Genomic DNA, 27,433 nt, shown 5'->3' on the forward strand with positions numbered 1-27,433 from the left:
GTAAGTTATAATTAAAGGGTGACTGATCGTGCTTTGCGCGAAATTCAGGCAATTCTCAAGTGGATCTTGAATAGAGGAAAACTTTGGTTCCAGGCTTTCGAAAATTATGAACTTGCGTAAGCTGTCCAACGTCATTTCGATTATTAATTCAACGGTAAAGCAATTCAACGTAACTGAAATTCAGGGGTTGCTGGAAGGAAAAGGGAATACGAATACCTCCGTACAATTATTTCGATTAAATATATCATCCTACACTCTGCTATTTATCGACTGATTTCATTTGCGCCGGGTTAATACAGTGCCTATGTACCCACTTAGATTAGTATCGTTTACGAGATAATCCAATTTCTAGTCCGTTAATACTCGCACAAGCCTTTCCATCCTGTCCTAGGGTTGTTCGTGGACTCGGAGGAGTTCCCTCATGCATATTGTTTCATTCTATTGAAATACGTGTAGCATAAAAACCTTCGCTTGGCACAACTTATTGTTAGACTGAAACATCATAGAACGCGTTTCCTTTTTGGCCCCGATAAATTTGGTAAAACAATCATTGATCTCTTATCAAGTCTGTGCTGTATCTAAGGTCAGCGCGTTTGAACGTCAGGGTTCATTAATGGACCTTGATTAATTGGATCCTCAGGTATCTCATACATACGGTATACCTACTCGTCGTAGTTTACACTCAAAGTTTGATGTTTGAGTATATATTGCAGAGGAGGATTCAATCTGCGCAATGAAATGTACCTACTGCCAACCGTTGAACTGAATTTCATAGCTGCAAGATAATTTTCCTGGTGAAAAATATAACGTAAGGATTTTTCTTCACTTCTAATTCGTTCACTTTCGTGTTCCAATAAGAATGCCCATTTCTTTGTATATTTATACATTTTGAGTTCTATAAAGAAAATCTGGGTCTTCATTTGAGGTCTCGCTGAGTTCTAGTCCGCATTATTATTGGATCGAAAATGAAATTTGTCGTCAGATAGTGACTAAATATATCCATTTTCTGCATAATGTCAGAGCCCGATCATCCCGCAGAATATTTGTAATCCACAGCACACTCATTAGGTAGTTTGATTCAGATAGTCGCGAGGTAACGAAAGGGGGGAAGCCTGTAACCGTGCTCACTGCAGCGTTACATACGGTTTGAAAGGGCGAGCGATTCACGGTAGAGTAACGAATCTGAAACAAAAATCTCATCCCATGGTTGCATGTAATCCGCCATTCATGGCGATGCTTTGCTTGTCGCCTAGCGTCGCGTCAAATTCAGGATACTCCGAGCAGTGCGGATACCGGTTTCAAAACGGAGTAGTAAAAAAAGATTGTAAAAGGAGAAGGGAAAAAAAAGATTTTACGTAAAACGATAATGAGAACGTAGCCACCCACCCAGGCGGACGAGCTGCAGTCGCTGGCGTCTGCATATCGCGTGACGTTCCATGCAGTTGCTAATTAGTAGCATTGAAAGCCCTGCTTGCCTTGAGGGGGAGTAAAAAGAGCCGGAATAGAAGGAAGCGACGAACGAAATCCGCTTCCTGTTACATCTGCAACTTGGAGCGCGTATTTCATTCACTCCGAGCATTGCAGTTCGCTCCTTTATCGCACAACCCTTGTTGTTATTATCGTGTTTGTTTGATCCATCACGCTCTTTTCGAGCAGTTAATGTATTTCCAGCTTACTTACCTGGTGCTAGATCAATAGGTAATTAGCATCAGGTAGCTATATAACGGCTTTAGAGTTCATTTCTTTCAATAATCTGTATAGTCTTGTATTATGCTTTTGTGAATCTGGAAGGCAGCTATAAGGATGCTGGCAGTGCGTCGAGAAAAGCTGGAGCATCAGACGATGAAATCAGAAGGCGTCTTTTAATTAAAATTTTTCTCAATCCTCAGCCCGTGTCTTATGTATATATCCGGTACCGAGTCTGTGAATTATACGTAAGCCAGCCTCGCGTTGACAAACGGTATGAAAATTGTGCATCCAGGGAAACAAAGATGCACAGTGTGGTAAAAAAAGACGATAAAAATCTCAAAACGTAACGAGTCAGCTGTTAGTTATTTTCTCTCAAAAACCACTTTCAAATTCGAGAAAAGCAGCCCGTTTTACTTAATCGTTGAATTAAAATTGGCCCTCGACAACAAAGGCTTTCCGGATGAAATTTGTAGTAATTGCAAGTGGAATTGTCGTGATTCTTCGTGTCAGAACGAGTCGACTCGCTCTTCGTCATTAGGACGAGTCTGCAGCTCGAGACGTCGAGAGGTCGAGAGCCTCCGTGAAAGTCGGGGTCGGATCTCGATCTCATCCGAGGCCATTAAAACTTTCGGTCTTTCATCTCGTCAAAATAAAAGCGCAGCGCATTCGATCCCTGAAAATAGGGTTACAACGATCAGTCTGCGAGTTCCTCTGAGCTGTCGGGGGGAGATTCGATTCGCTAAGAGAAGGAGTGCGACTCGAGATAAATCACCCCCATTCTCTTTGCTCGAACCCCCCTCTCTTCTCTCGTCGATGTTCATGCCTCTTCACCAATGGAATCGAAATCTCATTCATTCAGCACTTATCGATATCTCTCTGCAATACAGCTCGAAGCAGCTAGTCTCGGAAACCTGTCCGAGGACCTCCCGACAAAGTGATACTTTTCAATGTGATGTATTGAATTTTAGTAAACAAGTCGAAGCCGCTTCAGGACCATTTTTCATTTCCTTCGTTTCCTTGCTATCGGGACGTACGATAAAGAAAACCACGAGATAGATCCAGGAATTTTAGTTGCAAAGTCTGCCACTTTAATCCTCAAACATTGTCAAGTACTTGGGAAGTTCTGATTGCTCTTTGACCTCCGCTTTTTTCAGGAGTACCTGTTTGTCAGACGCACGTAAATAGATGTCCAATTTTGAACGGCTTGGGTAAATTGAAAAACCGCAATCCGTTGAAACGTATTTACTGAACTATCGTCAAAAGAACACGATTTATTTTATGTATGAGGCAAAATTGAATCGGTAACATCATCCAACAAAGACAAAGTTTTCATGTCTGATCTACAAAGCCATTCGTCAATCGAATAATCTGTGTCACTGATGAAGTAGAAAAAAAAATACTTGAAGCAAGTAATATTTTCAATTATAAACAATGAATGAAAGAAATCCTCGCACTGTGTGCATAATTGATCCTTCTCCGAGGTTTCTTTGCAGACTCACTATCGTCAGGAAAACCGGTTACCTCACACGAAGTTACAAAGTACCGGGGTATTATGTATTACCTGTATCCAAGCCACTTTTTCCTGACGAGTGCCAGTTGCTTTTAGAGTTGCATCCAGTGAAATGCATCTGGAGAGCATAGAGAACGCGATGCGGGCTTTTAGCGTTGAATAATTGAAGTAAGAACCGTTTTGTCGGACTGTTAAACTGCACTGCGGTGCATGGCCGAGTTATGCTCATAGGAGGTCACACTTTCATACCGGAAGTTCGATCGAGTTGCCTCAATATGTCTAGTCTAGTCGCTGCTTGTTTTACCGCTGCATAGATTGCCCGGAGCAAGTGCAGGTATTTAAGTTCGGATTAACAGGCGGTATCCATTTCTGAAGCAAGTTCACTACCTCCTTGGCTTCATTGTCTAGCTATATAGTCAGACGCGTATTCTTCCCCCCTTGGAATTACCTTCCTGAAGTGAATCACCTCCGGGCGACGTGATAGGGCTTTCAAGAATACTGACATCATCTCTCTGCAAGTTAAATCAGCGTCAAATCTTGCCCAAGATATACAGATCAAGTCCGTAACGAATTTCGTGGCTTCTTCCAAAATTCTGTATTTTCCGATGTAATCACTTGAACCCCGAAGATGTTAGTTGAGATTTACAACTCTTTTCCCTCGCGTTTATAAAGCGTTTGTAACGTTGGCATGACTCATGTCAGTTTTAACACGGTTTCATGTGTCATCGAAAATGGAGTAATGACACTTTCACATCCAATGCATGGTTTAATTAAGTCATCGTTGTTTAAGTTCTCATCAGAGCTGATCAAGCATGGGCTCTCAAATTATTAATGGTAGAAACTCTCTCGACATTTGAACCCATCCATTTCCATCCCACTTTTCTGTCACCAATTTGTCGTTGATTTGGGTCTTGCTGTCACAGTATTTAGTGTCTAACTTGACGCGAATGGAAGGTAAAGAGGAAACCAGAATCTGCAGGAAGCGACGAAGAGAAGGGAAGCTAAAACAGGGATTAAATACCTACCCATGACTGTGACTCGATCTCACGTTCGTCTCGGTAAAAGGTATTCATTTGCATCCGTACGAATGTCCACGTCTTCGCTTGGAATTGCCACTGGCTCGTTTCACTTTTATTCTGCAGGTATCACGCGCACACACTTACGCGATAGACACACCGTCTGAAATTTTACCCACACAAACACACACACACACATACATATTTAAGTATATATATATGTAGGTACAAACGCCGCGCCGTCTGGGCATCGCGACGACAATGTGCCTTTGATTACGCATTGTAGAGACGGGGTCTCACCATTAGTAAAAGTGTACCTTCTCTTCCTTGTAACTAGAGCAATATCGTTTATACGGTTTTGCTTTTGCTCAGCGAAACTCTGGACGGAATCGTCGTACCTGAAACTTGAGAGAAACATCGCTTTTTGCAGATTGGAAATCAGCGACGCTTTTTCGAAAACAAGACGTATCCGATACAACAAATATATTTAGTCTATCTATAATATCGGCATAATTTTGACCACCAGATACGATCCCTACCATCTTTGAATACGGATATGCACAGCAGCACTCGGGAGTCAGAAACAATATCTTCGTTTCGAAATGTCTCTGCCATTTGCTTTCGATAAATAATTCACGCGGATGACGTACCGGGGTGAATCTAGTCCCGTAGGAATTACCGGTACACACGAATACATATTATATGGATTTCACATGCCTCTCACCCACTTGTCCCACTATTTATCCGGCAGCGACGAGAGGACTGTGCAAAACCGTCTGCCGGTGGTTGAAAAAAAATTCCAAGTTCCGTCAACCCATGTCTCCAGCAAACATTTGTGCAACCCACGTTGAAGCTGGATTCTACAGCGTCAACGACCCTCCCGGAAGTCAACACAAGAAGGGAAAGAAACAATCGTTTGAAAAGTCAGCTCGAGGAGTGTGAAACGAAGCGCAAGTTTTTCGCGGTTTTGTAACGCGCGTTCTCGCTGTCAGGCGAATTTGTTCTCTCCACCCCAAACTTCTTCTTCTCTCCTTCTTCTCTCCCATTATTTTCTGCACGCATTACTTTGCGGCACTTTCTTTTGCCACCTGGTGACAAAAAGGCGACGATTCGAGAGCCTCGAAGCGTGGCCTGCATTGTCAGCCAGAATTGTTTTCAGTTTCTACATCGACTTCTATCGGGCACAATGGAACTGTCACTTGTAATCCATGGACTGTCTGCAGAAATGGAAACAAGGTGTTCCGTTCCCACTGCTCGAGCAGTCCCTTCGTACCTCGAAAAACTTCTTGGTTTCGCAATTTGAGACTCTTCTGCATCATCCGATCAATCATTACGGAAGTACGTAAAATTATCTGAGGATAACGAGAATCGCGATCGTGAAAAATGACTTCACACCATGCGGCTCAAATCGGACTCCGTGACTGTATCTTATCGTCTGTTTATCGCGGATGTTATCGGACCCTCCAGGAAGGGGAGCACCTTTTATTTCCTCTATCCCTCTTGCTCCGAGAACTTTCTGACCATTCGACTCTGGCTCGTTCACAAAGTTCCAGCAACTTTGCTCACCGCTTCTGCACTCCTTTCTAGAGACTACCACCAGACGAACCTCTCCGATCTCTCTCCCTCTCTTCCTCTCTTTCAAAGATAGATAGTCGCATCGTTCAGGCCGATATGTACGGACCTTCCCGAGCAGCCAGTTTTACCTCCAGCAATTCGCTAGGTAATATTTTGCTTGAATGAGTCACGTGATTCATTTTTTCTTTTAATTCTTAGCAAGGATAGTAGCCCAAATTTAAAAAATTACTTATTGCTATTTTCCTCCTTTTTTGCGATTTGTTAACAATGCGGGTGTCGAATTTTTCTTATCCTTTTTAGGGGGTTTTCAACAAACATGGAAAAGATAGTGAAAACTAGTAGGAATTAGTTGTTTGAAATCGGTGTGTTTTTGATCTGCGGAGTCGTTTCGAACCTCGAAGTCGTTCCTTTCTCTTCTCTGATTTGTTGCAAATATCAATATTTAGCTGGAGACTGGACGAGGATCTTGTTTCAGCCTCTCCAATTTATCATCAGATTAATTACGTAGCAGATTCGACATTCTGTAGAGAAGTTAATAATACGCGAGGTCAATAATCGTTTAATCCCGGAATTGAGAGAGCTCCTTTCGAACATGTCTTTAAAAGTTATCCAACATTTCGGAGTGTTGCACCTACAATTTAAACTGTAATGCCTTTCTGGTCACTTGACGCGTTAACGCAGTGAAGAGAAATTATTTTCAATCTCCGAAATCTGTACAAATCGCACTGGAAACTTTGAATTTATTCATTCGCCTTCCTGTTTCTTCTTCTTTCTTCATTAAAAATCTCATGAAATCATTTAAATAACCTAAAAATTTTCAAATTCGGTCAATACCAGAATTGATAAAAGGGTGTAAGGAGGGAATAAATGCAGAGAACTTACGGTCAGCGATTTGAATTGCGAATGAAAGAATGGCGGGAATAATAAAAGAGGCCAATTCATTTGGGAAAAATATAAATACATATCGGCTGATCCAATCATGTTAGAACGACCATATCTTTAATGAGATTAATTGCCTGGCAGGCTTCTTATTGCCACCCTTGGGCTGAAAAATCTGTATATTCAAGCCAGTTCTCTCCACCCTTACGTAATCATCTAATTAGCAAATACCGGCTTAATTAATAACCATTCCTGAGTTTCGCAAGCCGGGCTTGATTTCGCGACGGGCGAGGAAAAGCAAATGATTTTCCACCGTACTATCAAGGGACCCGCGTGGAGCGAATATTGGCATTAAATTATACGCCACTGTACTTAATCGACCCCCGCACTTCCCCTCGTCATACTTATCGTTAAAACGGGGCGAGAAAATTTCCTTGGCAACGTTGCCGACGTCGATGGTGACCCAATTCACCCCCCATATTATATACATATTCGCGTTCAAAATGGGTACCCCAATCTCGATAAGTTGTTACACCGACCTTGCAATAAGGGTGGGAAAGTGATACGAGCTCGTCGAAACTCACCCCCTTATCTTTACTTCGTCATGTTTTTTACACCGACACTTTTACGTCCAGACTAGACTCACCCGTTTCATTATTGAAGAAAGGATTGAAAGGGACTAAAAAGTGGATGAATTTTTGGAATTTGTTTCTTGACAACCGATCTCACGGTTCAATTGGTATATACTTTATTTAAAATCTTATGCATATCGAGTTTCGTTCAATCATTCTTTTTCTTCACTGTCAACAGAGTTAATTACAAGACAGAATTTTTGGGCAGTTTATCTTCTTTACCACGACCCAACTTTTTTTTTTTATAGGAGTATCATGGCGTCGTGGTTCAGTTAGTCATGGCTGATATTACTCAGGCATAATTATACATGGGAATTCTACATTCACGGTGCATTAAGCGCGAGGATTATACAGGTATAACTATATCACACACTAACGTCAGCGGTAAGATCAACTAGATGCGTTACACTTTCGAGGATTACTTCCTTGCGAGACTAATTGATCGAAATTAAACGGATTTTCCATGCTATAAATATATAATATGTGTAATCCATACATATATAAATATATATACCAACACTTTTATTTCGCGTTATTATAATATTATAGCCTCGTAAGATATTGTTTGCTAAAAATTTCGCACGCGAGAAATCGAAGCAGATTTCTCTCCTATTGTTTATGTTGTTTCTTGCAATTTATACATGTATACATGTATGTCTGTGTAGATACGTAAAGGTTAACGGGATTTTGGTACTATCATTACTTTAAGGACATCATTTGTCACATCTCCATCACTCGCAGTCATTATACACACCTGCGACTAATATTGTCGTTCCATTTTGGCGCACTGGTCATAATTTAACACGTGCGAAATTTTACTTTCACCTCCAGGTACAAATCACGTTTCGTGAAACGGCACATCGCGCATATAAAATTTATTACACAGAATTCTGTTATTTCGTGTGTAGAAAAAAAAGTAAAAAAAAAAAAAAAAACAACAAAAAAACGTACAATCAACATCGTTTCATTTGATTGATTTTTCAATAACAAGTGGCTAAGAAAAAACAAGCAAGTCGTAAACGTGAACGTATTTCGTAAAATAAACATCGTGAAGAGAGGAATAAAGCAAGCTGGGAAGAGATCTGCAGAGGTCCTACGAAATGGCTCGAATTCGTGTATTCATTTGTTTTACTTTAGTTGTCGCCCTGCAGGATCCACCGGCTCCTGAAACTCCTTGGAGAATTGATACGCTCTTGTACCACCGTCCCATTCTCTGTCCTCCTGCTCCTCCTTCCTTCCTTCCTTCCTTCCTTCCTTTCGCTTCGCAAGACTCGAGAAAATTGAGACCTGAACTTTTCTCTTTTGTTATTTATTTTTTACATCGTTTCTCCGTTCTGTTACGTATATATACGTATTTTGTTTTCTTCCATCATTTTTTATTATTATTATATATCTCATTGTCGTTACTTTTTTTTCTCCTACACAGTCTCATCACGATCCTTGTCGTCATTATATTCTGAAGAATATCGTGGGGTGAGTGAAATCCAAGCCTGAGTTGACACGAACAAACGTAAAACATTCTTTTTGTCATATCGTCGAGATACTTACTCGGAACGAGCAAACTTTTTCACAAATTCGAATGAACTTTGTTGAATTTTTATTTCCTTTTGTTTCGTTCCTTCAATTTAAAATTTGTCAATTAAACTGTCGTACCCTCTGGACTTTAGGTTTCACGATCGACTTACATCACGTGACCTTTGACTCCACGGTAAGGTTTCTCCCTTAACATTTCACCCCTGCAGCTCTCGTCGGTTCCTTTTTACCCCGCCATTCGTATAACCGAGTGTTACTTGAAATCTACTTTACAGCTCAATTGAGATTCAAATTTCCAACTTTTCATTACTGATACCTTTGCATGAAAATACGAGACTAGCTGCAAATCTAATTAATCTCCAACATTACTTCCTGAGTAAGTCTTTTTGGAAAATATTCGTTTAGGAAATTTCGAAAAATTGGCTAGTGAATCGTACGTAGCGTTTGGAATACAGAATTATTTTAAACCAAAAAGTGCAACTCCTTTTCAGCGATAAGTTTCGACCGTTGCCTGCAAAGTAGAGAAACTTTCTTGCAAAGTGCGCGGAAATAACATAACTTTTCACTTTTTATTATACCTTATACCTTCCCGTGGATTTTCGCAAACGCTGAAAGCGTCAGCAATCGTGAAGAAATGAAATCGGGGTGTTGCCGAAAACTATAAATCGTACGGAAACTTGGTTTTTTTCAACTCGTTGTCAGAATCCTTTGGAAAGCCTTCGTCTTTTGCTAACAGCAACGAACCTATGAATTTCAGAAAGAAAACAGTACAAAACTGTTCGCCAATTGAACTTTTTTATTTGATTTAAGTAGTAGGCGCATTATTTAAACTGTTTGAAAAAACGTAGGTGGTCAAAATTAACATGGAATGACTCGAGAGGCGCGTGTAATTTCGAAATTACCCTGCAAGCACAGATTTTTATTTAGGGTGGGCCGAAAATCCGCTTTTTTAGAAATACTTGTATTAATACTAAAGACATTGTTCACTATACTTGAAAGAAAAATAAAAAAACAATTGCATTTGTCTGAGAAACTATCAGTTTTTATATAGAATCAAATTTCCAATTGAAATGAGTTGAAAGAAAAATTTTACAAACACTTTTTGAACTTTGATTAACTTTGGCGAGCCTAAGATGTTTACCCAAAAATTTTCCGCTTTTGCACAGATAATTTTTCAAACATAATAAACAATATTTTCGGTATTACTAAGAGGATTTCTAAAAAAAAAAAATAGATTATCGCCCCACCCTATAGTCAACATACCGATTGATAGTATGCACCAGCTGAAACGGCCTGTATAAATGTTCGAATGTTAATTTGCTGAGTGCCCCGCGAGATTATAGACACACGGTTAATTGTCTAAAATTTTCACCACTAGCTGCAGGGGCGCTAGTCTACCGGATGAATGAACCGGTTAAGCCTGTGCAGTGTTTTAACCTGATTGCTTTCGGTATAGCGCTAGGTGGATATCATGGGCACACGGATATTATACACGGAGCTTTGTCGGAACTGATGCTGCAGGCTCCCCCTGACGGTGTTTCAACCATTGTGTACATTCAACGGCATTTTTCTGCACGCAAGCTCTTACAATAATTGAACCTGTGCAGGTGTATACATGCAGTTAGTATTATACACCCACCCTTCAAACGTAAGGAAACAATAAAAAATTCCCACCTTACCGGAGAGTATCTTCTGAAAATCATGGGTCTGAGGATGGATCAACAAGGGCATCGAAAAAAGGCGGGGCTAGAGTTCCGAATTTGAAAAGTTCCGAAAACGTCTAGTTTTGAATTGTTTAGTCGAAAAACTTAGAGTGAAGAGAGTTGAAATGCAAGATTCCGAAAATTCATGGTAGGATAGAGCAGAAATTCCGAAAATTAACCTTCAAACTTTTCAAATTTCAAACTTCAACACCGCCCCCGAAAATGTACCGTTTTTTTCGACTCATCTCCGATGAAGTCAAAATTTACCAGAGAAATCGAGAGATTCAACTGGTCATGGTTTTGCGCAATATCTATTACATAAAAATATTGATCGTCAGATCGAGAGTCATGCTTTATTTACATAATATTTAATCACACCCGGTGAAAAGTTAAATACTATATTTATTAGCGTTGAATTTCTAAATTACTGGATACACGCATAAATTAAAAGGCCGAGAAACTCACCGTAACGATATTCCCACAATAATTTTCAACTTAGTCAATATTTTGTTACAATTTTCAATCAGTTGTTTACCGTCCAATATTACTTTAGCTTAGCAGTAACTTTACTGGTGTATAAAAATACTAGAATTTCCACAAAGACGAACTTGTGGTTAAACCAATTACTTCACCAATTTTTCGGGTTCAAACCTATAATTAAAATCAAACTCAAAATTATCTATAATAATCAAGAAAACGATTCTGTCACGCGTTACATTTGCAAACTAAAAATTTATCCTCGATAAAATTTATTAACGATTCGAGACACCGTCAGGAGTAAAAATTGGTATTCATATAAGCCGGATGCTTGTGACACAGTCATATAATAATCGAGGCCACACATAAAGAATATAAAACAGGTATACATATGTTGATATTAAAAAAAAATAAAAACAAATTAAAAAAAAATCATCTTTTTCCCTATCGCTCATTGCGCAAGTGCGCAGTAGTGAACGAATATACAAGAGCGTTAGTAAATCTTGTTTTGAAAGAAATCCTTTCTACGTACAGAATCGAGCCGAGTCTCGTTTACTTAACGCCATATATAAAATTTTATTTTCTATTACATAGAACGTTTATTCCCTGAAGTGGCCCTCGCCTCGTCGATCGTACCTCGCAATTCACTACTGAATACCGTCCAGTATATCCATAATCGAAAGAAGATATACAGGTCTTATAATAGCTGATCTGTGTAACATTTATGTGTGGAACGGGTATCCCACGTCCGTTAAGACACTTTCTAACGCCACTTAAGACCGTGGGCACAATGCACAAGCGTATATACGCAACAGCTCGATATAATGCAGGTTCACTAACCTCGGCAGAACAATTATCTCGTCGAGATCTTATTCGGGATGTAGTTTGTCTCCTAATCCGTTACGCAATCGGGAAGAAAATTTAAACGCTGCGAGGAATGAGTTTTTTTTTTTTTTTTTTTTTTTTTTCTTCTTTTATCTCTCACGTAGTTGCGCTGAAAATAATTGCTTCGCAATCAAAAGCAAATCGGATTTCTAGACGGTCTAATCTAGAGCCAATTAGTTGTTGCCAGGACGAAGTGAAGATGGGTTTGCGGCAAGTGGAGGAAAGGATTAAGGAGGTGAATCTGGAGATGAGTATGAATTCTGAATTTGAACTTTGAGGAAAAATTTGTTGCAATATGTCTGAATAGGATAAAAAGATGTTAAAATGCAAGAGAGGCGATCGCGTGTCCGCGTAAGACAAACGTCGGTAATTTCTATGCAAAGTGCAGCGCCGACGGTTTGTGTAGAATTGCGTGTTTTGTGTTAAGTAACTCGAGTCGGGATCATCCTAGCTATTACCGGTGTTTCAATGGGTCAGTGCCTCGCTGGGTGGAAAAGTCGACCAAGGTTTATCGCCTCGATGTATGCGATTTGTCGCCAGATGCATGCAAAACGCCCGTTTATTGCAATCAAGTGACAAATGTCTGTGGGTGCGGTAATTATGTGAATTAATAAGCGGAGCGGCTTCCACTTGGACTTGAAGTCGGTTGAGAAATTTCAGAAGCACGTTTGGAACGGTGTGATTATTGATCGGGCATCTCTTCGTTACAATTTGTAGGTAAATATATTTTATGACTATTAATTACACTGGAATTTTGTAATTAGGGTGAAATAAAATACAAACTGCATTCGTGTTTTGGATATAAAGTGGAATAAGATACGAAATTCGTTTCTGATTATTCGTGAATTTCGGTTTATAATTTTTGTGAGTAATAAGCGTTCGAAAATAATTAATATCCATTTTTGCGATCCAATTACAATTCTTTAATATATAGTCATGAATTGTATTGAATATTGAATTTCTTGTAAGCGGATATCTATGGAAACACATGCATGGTTGTCTACTCATATAAGTATACACGTAAATACGTACAAGATATATTAGTATTTTATTCGTTCTTGATTACAAAATACAGATAAAATTGAATGAAATTTATATTTCCCTGTTTTCCAATTACAAAGTGAGATTGTGATGCATATTTTATTTCAATTCAATTGAAAAATTCAATTACAATTTGCATTTCATGTACCTTCAATCACAAATTACAAATTTAATTTGTTTAGCTTTATTGCCATCTCACATTTTAAAAATTGAATAATAATCTCTATATATAAAGTATTTCATAAAGTTAGAAGATTCACGTACAACGATATTGAAAAAGTGACAAAGAGGAAGGGCGTAAAAAGTTTTGGCGAACTTCCAGGGATGTACAAACGATCCTCGACGCTTTCTGCTGGTCCACTTGAACGGCACCTTGGTCTTCCGGTTTCGGTGTCGCCTTGTTGAAAACCATTGTCGAGGTGCAAAAAGGTCCAAGTCGCTCGGACACCGCAGAGACATTCTGAAATCTCTCAATCATGGTAGTTTCAGTTGAGTATGAATGAGGCGGGAATCGTTTTACTCTGTAATCGATGATGAATGGAAAAAATTAACATATTACATTATGGTTAAACCGCAGGCGTGCAGAGCCTGTTTTTGCAATTTCGTACAGATTGGCCTTTGCTACTTTGTCATATTTAATGACGAAAACATTATTGAGAGTGGTTTGAATACCTATACGTATGGAATGGAGAGTTGTAGCGCTCCTCGAAAATGTTAATTCGAATTATTACCCCATAACTAGAAATTACCTTCTCCCGCGGAATAAATCTTATTTCTGTAATAACGCGTATTACATTCGGCCACAAACCATGAAAGCCGGCTAACTCTGACAGAGTTATTCAATTAACCGAAATAACGTTAGATTAACATATTTCATATGTAGTATCTTCCAATGGATTTGAGATGTAGTCACGACGATGGTTCTTGGCTTGAAAGCAAATAAATAAATTGTACGTGAGAGAGTCTTCATCTGTTTATATCTATGTTTATGCAATTGATATACGCGCAGAAATTAGAAATAATATACGACTATGAAATGTGACAGAAAATTTAATGGCAGTAGGTCAAATTTACATGTAATTCACACAAATATGTTTTCATCCTTGGACAAGTTGGGTTTATGACGTGGAGGTATATACAAATATAATAATTTACCGCTAAAATAAAAACACAAAGTCAATGATTACAGGTGAAGAGTAAGATTTCTCGATAGATATGAAACTGCAGACTGTCAAATAACTTTCGTAAAGATTCAAATTTTTTTCAGTAGCTTAAATTCTTTGAATCATAGTCTTGAACTCAAAAAACTGGCCTTCGAGAAATAAACTCACATTCACAATTCCAAGTAGAAAAAACCAAACAAATTAAAATCTTGACTTGTTGCTAGGAAAAAAATACGCTACAAACATATTTAAATTTCTTTTAACATTGAAAATAAATATTTCTAAGGAGTCAATTGTTTTTTGCTTCTTTTACCCAATTAGGTTCAGAATTAAAAGAAAAGAGTAAAGTTTCTCATGCAAATGATAAAATGTCCGGGAAAAGGTTGACAATTTTTTTTACGTTTGTAATTTGAAATGGGGATAAATAAATAGGATTATGGATTCATAGCCTGTAGAATGGATTATAATCTGTAATCAATATGCTGAACGCGCATTCCTCGTAATTGAAAAAACAACGAAAAGACAAAAAAGAATCATCGCAACATTCCCGCAATTTTTAGTGTCTAGTTTTGGATTCGATGTCGAAACATCCATACGAAAAAACATGTCCGGCTTCTTTTCTATGTAATATATATAGCAGATCTGTGCGATCAATCGATTAATCGTGAACTTGAATGAACAGTTTTCCCAATTTTAGATTAATCGTTCAATAAAAAAATAAAAAATACGCAAAACATAAACTGAAAGGGACATAAATTGATTCATAGAAGAACTGTTAATTCAATTGGTCAATCAATCAATTGCTCAGAAAAAGCTCGATTAACCGGAAACGGGACAGAAACCACAGACAGGCTGAAAATTTCAAACCGAATCACTACACAGCCATCCAAACTCGCTATTTGACGGCTGACCTAGCGCGGAATGAGACTACTGATCGTGAGACGCTCGCGTGCATCGACGACCGACTTTAATAACCCGTGTAAAAATAATCCCCCCCAAAAAAAAACCAACACAAAAATAATCCGTAAAAAAGAAAAAAAAAAAAAAAAGCATCGTATTTGAAATTTAATTTAACGTAATTTAATGTCTTATCAATTTTTGAAGTTTTAATATTTCTTGGGTTACTCTTGTCTTCGGTATTTTTTTGATTGCGTTATTTTTGTCCTGGTTAATTTTTGTCTTATCTAATCTCTGTTCGGGTTACTTTTTGTTCCAGTGTATAAAAATACAAAAATACAAAAGTCCCGCGTTATTTTTGAGAGGAATATTTTCACGCGAGTTATTTTTATTCGTGTAATTTTTTTCCGGATGATTTGTTGTTCCCAGTACCGAATGGATGGATGCAACCGATCTAGAAGTTCAAATCAGTGCAGTTTTGTAGAAACAAGCTGGCCCTTGCTGCCTCGGACGTTTTTTACTTAATCGCGATGGAAGTGGAGCACGTCTAGATGGAAAGGTCACTGGAGGGCCGACTCGTTTGGCGAGGTGGTTTCGTTGTTACGAGAGGGACTCGAAACTCCGGTTGCCTTATGCAATCCGTCCAGCGTAATCGGGAGACCCTGTTATTACCTTCGTCGATGCACTTTCTCCGACACAGCTGTTGACCGCATGTCTCATCCGCAGATCATATTTGAGGCGAGATAACTGCTGCGGACGGCGTCTGTGGTCTCGTCCTGAAACGCGCCCGGAACGAGGCTGCGACATCCTGCAGGATATGCAGCGAGTGCTGCTGAATAGACCGTTTTTTTTTCTAATATGGGACTGAATCTACTTGCGTTGTACTTGTGATAAGGTTGGTTCGCCAAAATGCGAGGTTTTTATTAATCTCATTACGAGATAACGTCGAACCTTGAAGAGTTATTCAATTATTACACTCGTGAGCTGAGAAGGTTCATTTAAGGTTTGGGTAAGAGTACAAAAATGGAAAATACTAGTTACAAACTAAAGTTTTGTTTCAAGTGGCTTCAACATTATTCAAAATCGATTTTACTCTACGATGGTATGGTTTTATTTATAAGACTTTTTTCTATAAATTTATTAGAAAAGATTATCTTTTTTTTCAGCAGTCGATTAAATAAATATTATTGTCTATTGATCATAACCGAGATCGATGCAATGTTGCTAATTTAAACATTTAACTACGTCAAAATGATAGCGAACGAAGTGTATTCACTGAATTTGCAGAGAACGAACTTCTGAATAAAATCAAATTTACTGCTGTAGTAAAGTCAGTTCCACCGTTTTTGATTTGAAGCCTACGAATTTTAAATCAACCATCGTTAACGCTTGATGAATCGCGTGGTTTATGATCGTCGAATATCCGATCGTCCAAATCTCTAAAACAATATCCACAAAATTATTAGTCAAATAAATAATTCCGATTGTTTCAATAATAAATACTACAGAATGTACAGTGTATAACAAATGCGCCATGGAAATACGCGGATATTTGGGTCAGCCCTCGGGCATTTGGACAGGTGATGACTATTACTGTGAATCTACACTCAGGAATATCAATGAAACGATTACATTACACGGTGGCTTCTGGCATCGAGACAAATTGGACGTCAAAAATTTTCTCGCAATTATATATAGACCAGTGACTCAAATATGGATTGTTGTTAATTTTTTTTGGACGATATTGCGCATCCGGAATTGAGTTTGGCATATTAGTTAGTATCTGGAATCAATCATTAGCAGGACAGGCGTGATTTCTGCTCGGGGAATGATCGGCAATGACATTGAACCTGTTAAATTCACTGGCAGATTGCATAACACGAATTTCGTCTCGGAACATCGCTTTAATGCGATATTACGTAATATTAACGAACGATGATAAAATTGATCCTGTAACTACAGCCTTGATTTTGAAATCGTGCATCATTTTTTACCGCGCTTTCAAAGCGTCAGAGTCACGTGACAGTCGAGAGATTATTTCTTATTCTTATTTACAAAGTCACTATAGTTTTACTTCGTACATTAGAACCGCATTGCGAAATAATAATTTGCACAAGCGAATTAAGTGTGGAGTCAGTTTTCTATTCTCACGACAATCATAATCGTTTGATTTGTCTTCTTTTTGTCCGAAGACTCGTGATTATAAAGGACTAAAAAGCAAATAGATCTTAGCATTTTTAGACAGAAATATAAAACTCGCTTTTATACTACTAAAAATTTCTCGGAAGCAGAATCTGTTCATTGAAGCAAGAAATTATTATTACAATTATTTCATAGGGCAATAAATAATCATTAAGCATCCCGTAATTGGTGCAGGAAGTAAATTATCAGTATACACGAAGACGGCTGCATGTCTCCATATATTTAGAGGGTTTGATTTATTACTTTTCAACAAAATATCTCACCTGCACGCATATCGGTTTATTACAAGTTAACGAGTGTTTATCGGCCTCTGATGAATTTATCCAGAATCGTTTCATCAACACCTAATAAATATTTACTATCCCGCAATCGTTTATGTTCTTCAATTTAATAAGTATGAAAATACGTACATATTAAGTATTTGTATACACATATTCTTTATTATGTCATTTAAAAAAATTTTCTACAGATTAGTTATTATATTATTCACAAATGACGAAGTTCTCGTCGATTATGTAGACCTAATAATCCTTGAAACGATTTTATCTACAATATAACAGTTTAGACGAGTTAATTTCTTTATTGCTCTAATCACTCAGCAAAGGTAGCTTGGCTGTGTTATTTTTTCATGAAAATTAGCAGATTCTGTTAATCTATGAAAGAAGCTGTTCCAAGTACCAAATTTATAACAACAATCCTTACGATCTATCTCACAAACAATCTCATCTATGAAAATCTTACCATTAAAAAAACTTTTAAATCTTAGTTAGGCATATATTTACTAAGTATTTGTACTAAATCTATAAGGTGAAAAAAAAAATCGGAGAATTTAAAGTTGGAAAAGAAAAAAGAAATCGATGTCTCCTGGAATTCTTTGCCTAATTGATAAAAGTCTCGATAATTCCGCGCGCCTCAACTCCCAAGAACAATGTTTCACCAAAACCTTTTCCTGGAAGGGTCGATAGCCCGAGGGTGAAAAAGCTGCCGGCAAGAAAAATTTAGCAAAGCACTTATTTTTCAATTGAGCCAATTTTTGATTTCCGTCACTTGCCGATAACGATGGTTCATGGCTTTCGTACACAAGGAGGGTTAGTTCGCGGTGTTTTCGAGGTCGCGGGGTCTCGTTATCGCGATTTCCCTCGTCAGTCTCCTTTCAATTTCACCGAAACAAAGATGGGAAACCGGAGGAGGCGAGGTTCTTCGATCGGTGAGGCATGTCCAAGGCTCGGTGGCAATTAACGGTTTACCATACAATGCAATCACGCACGTATACCCTACAGGTGCGATCGGAATGGCTCGGAACTACCTTATCAGCAGCATTTGCGCTTCGAGTGATGGTAATTAGGAGTTAAAGTGGATAGCCCGGTCTCACAGCCCGACAGCTTCCCACCGATGTCCCTCGTCATCGTTTCAATGGAATCCGTGCTGACTCGTCTCGGATTCTAATACACGTTGAGGTAAACTGAAATTAAAAAGTGCTACAAAATATGCAGTGAAAGCGATAATATAGAATATTAGTGATAAAGTAATACACAATAATCAGTAATAATTGTAATAACAAGTGGAATACCGGATTATCACATAGCTGAAACCTGAATCTTGTGAAAGTTCGGATAATTTTCGGATAGAAAATTATATATGAATCAATTTGCTTCACTCAATTCATTCAATATGCGCCTGGATTTATTTACCCAAAAATAATAACAAGATTTTTAAGACACTTGAATTAACAGCTGTGACCATCGACCTGATAAATCGATTCAATTAAATAGAATCGTTCGGAGTATCGCGACTATTCAGCAATTTTTTTTTATCATCGTTGATTAGTTGAGGGAGAAACTCGTGTGAACGCGCGTTTTTTCAAGATATACTTTTTTTTTTATAAAGAAATGGAATAGTTTATCGAATTAACATAAAGGATATCTCAAAATTTACGATGTTAGATACATTGACAAATTTTTATTGTTAAAATCACTCATTTCTGTATAAAAAATCGGTAAAAAACAACATTTTTTATTCTTCAAGAAGTTTTCGTAAATTACGGAAATAATAATTTGAAAAATACTCGTATAGACGTCTCGTAATAAAATCACTTAACAGTATCAATTTTTGCTCAACCAATCATCTCAAGTGTAACTATAAAGCTCCTTAAAAACCAAAAACAAAGAGAGATTAGGCAGAATTTTAGAGCCTTCTAATCTCACTGGATTTAACAAAAATCAGACGTATCGATCCTGTAGCGAAGTTTCTCTTATCTAATCTCATTTTAGATCGGTTTGCAAAGTTTTTTACGTAAAAATAGGAGAGATGTAAATTGGTTGGAAGTTTCTAGACTCGACTGCCCGTCACTCGTTGATTAAAAGCGTGTAAATTCAGCTGCAGATTGACTCACAGACACGTTATTTCCCCTGACTTGTGTTTATTCACATTATCCATAACATATTATTACATCGTATCGGAAATTATTTACTGCATCACGACGACGACGGGACGGATATTGGAATTATTTTTCCAATGTTTATATTATATACTTGTCGGAATTGAAGGCTGGAAACGCGTGTAAATCTCGTTGTAAAAATATTGGATTGATTCGTTGCGATATTCCCCCCCCCCCCCCCCCCCCCCCCAAAAGGTATAAAATCCCGAGGTCTAACCATTTAATCCGTCTCATCATTTGATTAAATAACACCGACGGCGGAGCTTTTCTCCTTCGGGAAAACTGTTGGCATTCCGTAACGTGACAAAAAACGAAATCGAACAATAATTTCCCCGGGGATTCGGTTGGAATTCGCTTAATTTTATTTAACAATTTATTTAAATAACTGAAAAATTATCAGCCGTGAGAGTCACAAGAAACTTTTTTATCACTACGACGCAGATTATTACGTGAATTTGCAATTAGAGTAAAATGTATCTTCGCCGAATTCGTCCACTTATACTGTAGCTCAATAATTACGACAAGCCTGCGATATAGACCGGAAACGATCATTTTTGTACAGCGATGTTACAAGTGTCCGTTTTCAACGGGCGGAACTTTGCCTCTGGAAACTCGGTCCAGTCGCTTTTCATCCTTCGATATATGAAATTGTGGTAAAAATAAATCACCGCATATTCATGTCGCTGCCGCACGCATCAAGTCGTCTCTCTGTATTCGCTTTAATATTGATTTGGGGTTGACTGAACGGATGGCGGGTCATGAAAGTATGATCACTGTAACGAGGCTTGAGTGGAAACGAGTACCCAGAGAGAAGTGGCCGCACCGAATCCTTCCCCTTCAACTCTTCTCTCGCCCCTTCAATCGGTTCATGATCATGCGTCAGTGGTCACACAGAGCGATATTGCGTCTGCGTGCATTCGCGTTTTTTTTATCTCGTTTTTCCTAGTCTAGCTTTTCCAGAGAGACGAATTGCAAAATTTAAGGCCGGATTTGAGGGTGGATCCGCATCTGTGTACAGAATTTTGAAAACCACTGTGGAGTGAGAAGAGAGTATATTCTAGCAGTTTTTCACTGGGAAATAAGTGATTGCAATATTTTATGACTATATTTTATCCCTTTGAGTTAGATTACTTTAATTTCTGACTACGAAGAAAGTATCTTGATTACTTTCAATGACTGGTAATGCAGAATTTTATTTTAATGTTACTGATTTCAGGGTGATTTCAGAGTTTACGAAATCATGTCGAATGATATCGAAGCCATGATTATTCGAGTGAAAAGCTCCTTGGTAAATTGGAACGATAATCCCGTAAGAATTTGCTCTCCGTATTTTTATCGCGAATTATTTCGCTCGTTTCTCATGCCCTTGCAGTCTTCCCGGGGAATAAGGTCGACGGATTATGTAATATCGGGAGTCTAAAAGTCTTGACGAAGAGATATGGCAAAGGATACACAATGTTAGGGACGAAATGGAGGCGAAATCGAATAGAAACCCATTTCGGGCAAAGGGGATGAAGTTTCTTAAGCCTTAAGGGATCCCCGCGGACTGCGATGGATGTTGAGGGACAAATGGGGTGAGAGACGGAGGCGTCGGGACGCCGTGAGAATCGTCCGCCATTCCACGGATGACGGGCGCCGAGATTCGCGTCAGAATCGATTGATTCCCAAACGTGTCATTTTTCAAATACTCCGCCCGAGTCGCAAATAGAGGGTCGCTGTGTGTTGATATTTCGAGTATCTCGAACTGATTGCTTATATTGCTGCGGAATCCTCAGACAGGCAAACATGCCGCCTTCGTCATTTCCCTCGCAGATATGAGATATTCAAGTTCTACGATGTGAGGTTTCTCTGAAATCGGCAGTAACGCGACACGAAACTTTTTCAAAACGATTGCGTAATTCTCAGTCACTTACATTGTTCTTCAATGAAATCATATCAAGTCCTCCGAAGTTAATTCTTCAAGTTATTACAACTCTTTTCTCAATCAAAGCTGAATAATCTGCACCAAGAATCGTCTAAATAAACGAATTGGAGAAGAGCAAAACCTGTTAAAAAATATGGACTAATTTTATTTGCACTAATGATGATTAACATAAATCAAATATTATATTCTTACTTATTTAATAAAAATAGTTCTCAGCAAATTCGTACAACATAAGTTACGAAATCAACAATTTGATCCTTCTCGATCATTTCAAATCATTCAGAAAATCTTTACCGAAATTATTCACATCTTACTTTAAACAATTTGAATTTCATCAGAGTAATTTCCATTGTATAGCATCGATGTTGTTTAATTTTTCTAAACTTTACCCAACTCGAGTTATTTTGAATTCTATAGCCAGAAATTAGACGCTTTCAAGATACCAAAATGAAAGGAATTCATTCCCATAACAATACTCGAATTATATGTCTGCGTGAATAAAGGGTCTTAAGCGAGATGAAGGGAAGGGATGTAATACAAGTTGTAATTAAGTCTTGCGGTGTTTATCGGGCTCTGTAACAATGTAAGTTGAACTCTGGTCTCGTTATTTTGCGCTTGACTGACTCAGACGTTGGCTAATTTAAGTTGCGCCACTCGCTCAATCGCACTTGTCGGCTACTCTTCGAGCAGTTAACAGTCAGCCGATTTTTCGTCTGGATCAAGCGACGAGATTGTTTTACACTCGGTACGACTCGGATAATTTCCGAACGAATTTTACCTGACTTATAATTAAAAGTAAAAATTCCACCAGCCGATAAGGATCGCTCGAGTATAAGGGGAATTACCATTTCAAAAACACGAGTTTTACTTTCATCGCTAAGGCCGTTGAGAGTCCGTTTGATCCGTCTCGAGTACTCAGCTGGCTACTGTACGTATAATTGGCAGACGAATATGTATTTCAATGCATTAAAAAAGCATGAAAATCGACCGTCGCGATTCAGTGATAAAATTGAAAAAAAGTCATCCATTTGAGAGGTTTTCTTTCCTCAGTAAAAAAAGTCTCCTCCCTGATTCTCTGATTCCCATCTTCCTCGCTCTTGGAGTTTGGAGCCCCCCGAATTCGCTCGGTAATCAGTCTCACAATCGGAATAATTTGAAAGTCCTCTTCATTTCTCTAACCCGTTTAACCACGTCTTTGCAGTAATTATCTTCGCCAGATTTACTGATTACAAGCCTCGCGCTTACCTCTAAATGAGATTAAAACTCGAGTCTCTGATCGCGGGAAATCATCGCTCGATAGTTTTTCAGGATACGAGTGAGCCACGCTGCAAGGCCAAAATGTATTCCGCGGACAAATTGACTCGCAAAGTCTCCACGCTTCGGGCACATATCCGTATAATCTACCGGGCATAAATATGTAATATTCTGTTACAATCCCAGGAGAGTAACGGTGGACGAGTTGAACCGAGTGGTGAGAGAAGGTAGGTAGGTACCAACACGCTCATAAATTATACCGCGAGCTTCCTTGCCGATGTAAATTATTGCATAATTTTTAACACCCGCTGCCGACCTCCGGAGGTGTTGAAAAAAGGATCAAGTTAAAGAAAATAAAAAACATATCGTTCCGCGAGGTGGACACGCGAATTACAATATTTTCGAGACTCTCGTTAGCTCTTTTTCGCCTGTGTATGAAACTCACAGGTTTCTACCGAATTTCAAATCGCGATTTCGAAACGTGGGATTGTCTTGGCTGGAGAGAAAATTCCACACTTCGCATCGCGTTTCGTTAGATTACAGTATAACGATTGCTCAACGTAAATATCGCAGACTTAAAGAATAGTAAGGTTCGATTTTCAGGAAACCATATCAACTTCGATTATAGTTTAAAAAAATTCATACTCTAAGTGTGTACCTACAGCGATAATTGCGCATTACAGGCTGTTCGAACCTCACCTCTGATCCTTGCTTGGAGGTATTATTAGAAAGTGTCTGTCTCAATTTGGAAAATTATCGGAACCGTCGGTAACGATTTACTGGTTTACTGTTCTCCGCTGTAACATCCGAGTCTTTTCACCGAAATGATCGCATGTCAAATTAGCGTTCAGTTTACGAGGTTCTAGAGCCGGCTGACGGGTCGAGAAGCAAAAAGGCTCGCTTCCTGGCAGCGAGATAAACAAAAGGTTGTGAAAAAAGACACGAGTATAGGAAAAAAAAAATCTTCAGCTGCTGTGATCGTAGCTAAGTGCATGAAAAAGCAGGATTCTCGCGGGGTATCCATTGTGTGCAGATTCAGAAAAAATTATGAAACACTTCGGAAAGAAACTGTGTGACTCGGGCTACTCCAGCCCATAGATTGCAAAATTACGAAAAAATGGTGGATCGTGTATGGTGAATGCACTATACGTTATATGGGTCAAGAGATCGTGACACTCTTGATTGAACCGAAGAAAGTCCTACAGCATTCGTAGTTGCTAAAAATGTATCGAGTATAAATAAACTTTTCCAAGATCAAGTGCAAATTTTTTCAACTCGCATTCCAGTGTTTTATTATTTGACGAATTCAGACACAACACCAAAGCAGAGAAAAAGAGAAATCCTTTTTCGCCAAATTTCAACGAATTGTATCACAATTTCAGGCCATGTTTCATCCCAACTAATTAGCAATTAGCACAGGATGCAGGTGTGGCTAGATTACGCGGTCGGATTAACTCACGGCTGCATCTATCCGTGGTTCGACTATCTCTTGCAACGTTTCGTTACTTACGTAGGTACACGTGTAATGGACGTATGGGAACTTGAGCTCGATCATCATCTAATAAGCATTACACACTTGCCATAAACCTTTACGAGTATTGGTTGTAAAATAGCAAAATATGCCAACGCTTTATAGCGTGTATATCGCGATAGCTTCGTGAACGTTTGTCAAGGATTGTCTGCCGTATGTTCCTGCAGTAATTGTGCTTCGGTTAATAACATCGCATTTTTCAATATCGATAGTTGAATATCTAATGTATCGATTGCTTTCTCAAAATACTAGGATATTTCTAATTTTAACCGAGATTTCAAGTTCAGGGAGTCAGTTTTTGTCTCGCAAAATATATTGCGAGCAAAAAGAAGGTGTTCCGGAAGTCCGTTTCATTTTTGACATCCTAAACGCCTTCTTCCTCGATTCTAAGCACTCTTAACGTCTGTTTTTGATGTTTTTTTTTTCCACTCGACGCTCATCAACATCCAACCGCGATCTCATAGCCGGATAACGTTTCAAAAGTCCGGTTCAATCCTCTCTGATGAAGCAGACTTCAAAAGGGTCTGAAAAACCATTGAGTACGTTGGTTTTTCCTACAACTTCTGCGACCCACACTTGAGCGTTTTGCGGCGAGTGGCCTACTCGACGTAATTACTACTTTCCGTTCAGTGCAACAGCTTGGCACAGCATGTTTGATGTTTCGTACCTGTAAACGACGGCAAATGGTTTAACGGTGAGCACCGGGTACCAAGGACGCATGAATTGTCAGGGGAATGTGGTTCATCAATTCACATCATCCGAGCACGTATGTGCCATGATGATGATTCTAGCGCGATGAGTAAAAGGATTTTTTGTCATCACTTCAACGTCTTGTTAACGGACCAACAAATGGGGCAAATCGTCCTTGAGTAATCCCGGATAGAATTATCGACATGGAACAAGAAGATCCGACGAATCTTACCTCATCCACATTCACCTTAGCGATTATCAAGGTGAATTTATGAACAGCAAGTTTGTTATATAATAAATTCCTGCTCGATTCTTGCAGAGCACCGTCTGCACAGCATCAAAAACCCACCCTCTCTGCCTCTCTGACCTGAATTTTCTCACGGGTTCATCGATTTTATTACCTTCTCATTAAAAGGAAGAAGAAAATGCAGTTTCACTGCAGTCTCAACCGTACGCTTCACACGAAGGAAGAAAAAAATGATACTTGATTCGGTTCCAAAGAAATGAAAGTGGACCGGTCGACCGGTGAAGGGACCAGATCAATTGTTCGGCAAAATGTGATCGCGAAGATTTCCTCTCGTTCGAATCACGGCAGCTTTACTTAGTATTGTATGAGCTGCAGCCGAGAATTAAACGGTGTTATGATCGTGGTCAAAGAAGTCTGTCGAATCTTTTGTCCAGGCTATATTTAAACGTTCCTCATGCAGATTGACATTCGCGATGTGAAACTGAAGCACGCAGAAGGCGTTACGATGAAAAATTCTTGCGAAAGAAAATTAGGTGCATGTAACAGGATGCATCCGATGCCTTAACATCGATGTTTCGTTACAGGATGAAACCGGCTTGGGTAATCATTAACTCTTGGAAAAGTGAACGAATGAACTGGAATTTTAGTAGCTTGTTAGGCATATAATATAACACACACTGAATGGGACGAGCGGACTTAATTTCTGATTATATTATACAACTGAACTGCGTGCATTATACTATTCATTTCGTGGGAAATAACGAGACCTGAAACCAGCAGGTGTAATCGAAAGGCGAACTTGCACTCGTTCTTACATTACGATGGTAGTTTCTTGCAATTTAACGTCGAAATTCGATTTAATGAACGTCGATTTAACGAAAAACGTCTTGACGATGAGTGAGGGTGTAGTTGAAACACGAGTTAGACTTTTCCTTTCACCAACATGCTCGATGCTCTGCTACATAACACTTGGCGTGTGCGTATATTACGTTATATATTCGGACCGTGACAAGTTTTCTTACTTTAACGAGGGACAATCGAAGAGTAGAAACGATTGATGTGCAGGGAAAATAGCGACGACCGAAGGCCTGCCATGTGCCTTGGGAATGCAGAGTTTCTAGACACAACCGTGTGTGGTAACTAGATTTCACAACTTCTAATTCCAAAGTGTAAAATATTCTCAAATGGTCTGAACAGGTCATCGATCTTCCCTTCTGATCCAGGGAAAAAGTCTTCGTAACAAGAAATAGATATTTTCGAACAGTCATGTGAGAACTCGACGTCAAATGAGCGTTCGATGGTTTATTACTCTAGTGTTTGCCTGCTTGGAAACACCGTCAGAAAAGTGTGACGGTTGCATAAATGTGCCACTAAGGATGCACTGCAGCCGGAGCTGTAACAACCAAGAAACCAAGTTACCGACTTCCGTTTCCGGGAGATAAGATTCTCACACCTGCCATGTGCAGAATACTGCTTTTCCTTGGATTAACCCTCATCCAACACGCTAGCTCTTGCCGTCTCTATTTCTTCGAATAAAGGAACCAAGAAAAATTCATGTGGCAGAGAAGTCTTCTGCACGCGATCCGTAAGCAGTGTGTAATTGAACTTAAATTTTCGGGCAACGTTGGAGAAGGCTGAAATATTACTCTGGTGGTAGGGGTTGACCCAGCTTTGTGGTACCCTCGAAAATTACTTGGCCGTGTGATCCGAATTAGGCAAACCCCCGAAATTAGTCGATGATAGGTATTAATTGTTGGCATATTTGAACCGAATCGATAAGGAAAAGCTCGAATGATTTGACTTCGATCATCGTATACACGCTGTTTAGTCACGAATGGTGTTTCGATTGCGTCACTCGATCATCGACTTCGAGTTTAGAAATTTCATGCCGGCCACGATCAATGCTAGCTCGTTTGTCACACCGGTGAATTCCGCAACGTGTGCATACAATTTCTAAGAAAATTGGAAAATGTTAATATTAAGTCGGAATATAAAGCAGTGGACCCATCCTGCCTCTTGGACTAACATGAGACGTCGGTCAGAAAATCGATCTGCATAAATGAATATGAGAACATCCCGAAGGGAAATTGTTTACATCGAACCGTACAAGTGTTTCTTTATTTTATACAATATTGGATTCGTATTTGG

Source organism: Diprion similis, chromosome 3 (genome assembly GCF_021155765.1).
Source record: "Diprion similis isolate iyDipSimi1 chromosome 3, iyDipSimi1.1, whole genome shotgun sequence".
Lineage (NCBI taxonomy): Eukaryota > Metazoa > Arthropoda > Insecta > Hymenoptera > Diprionidae > Diprion > Diprion similis.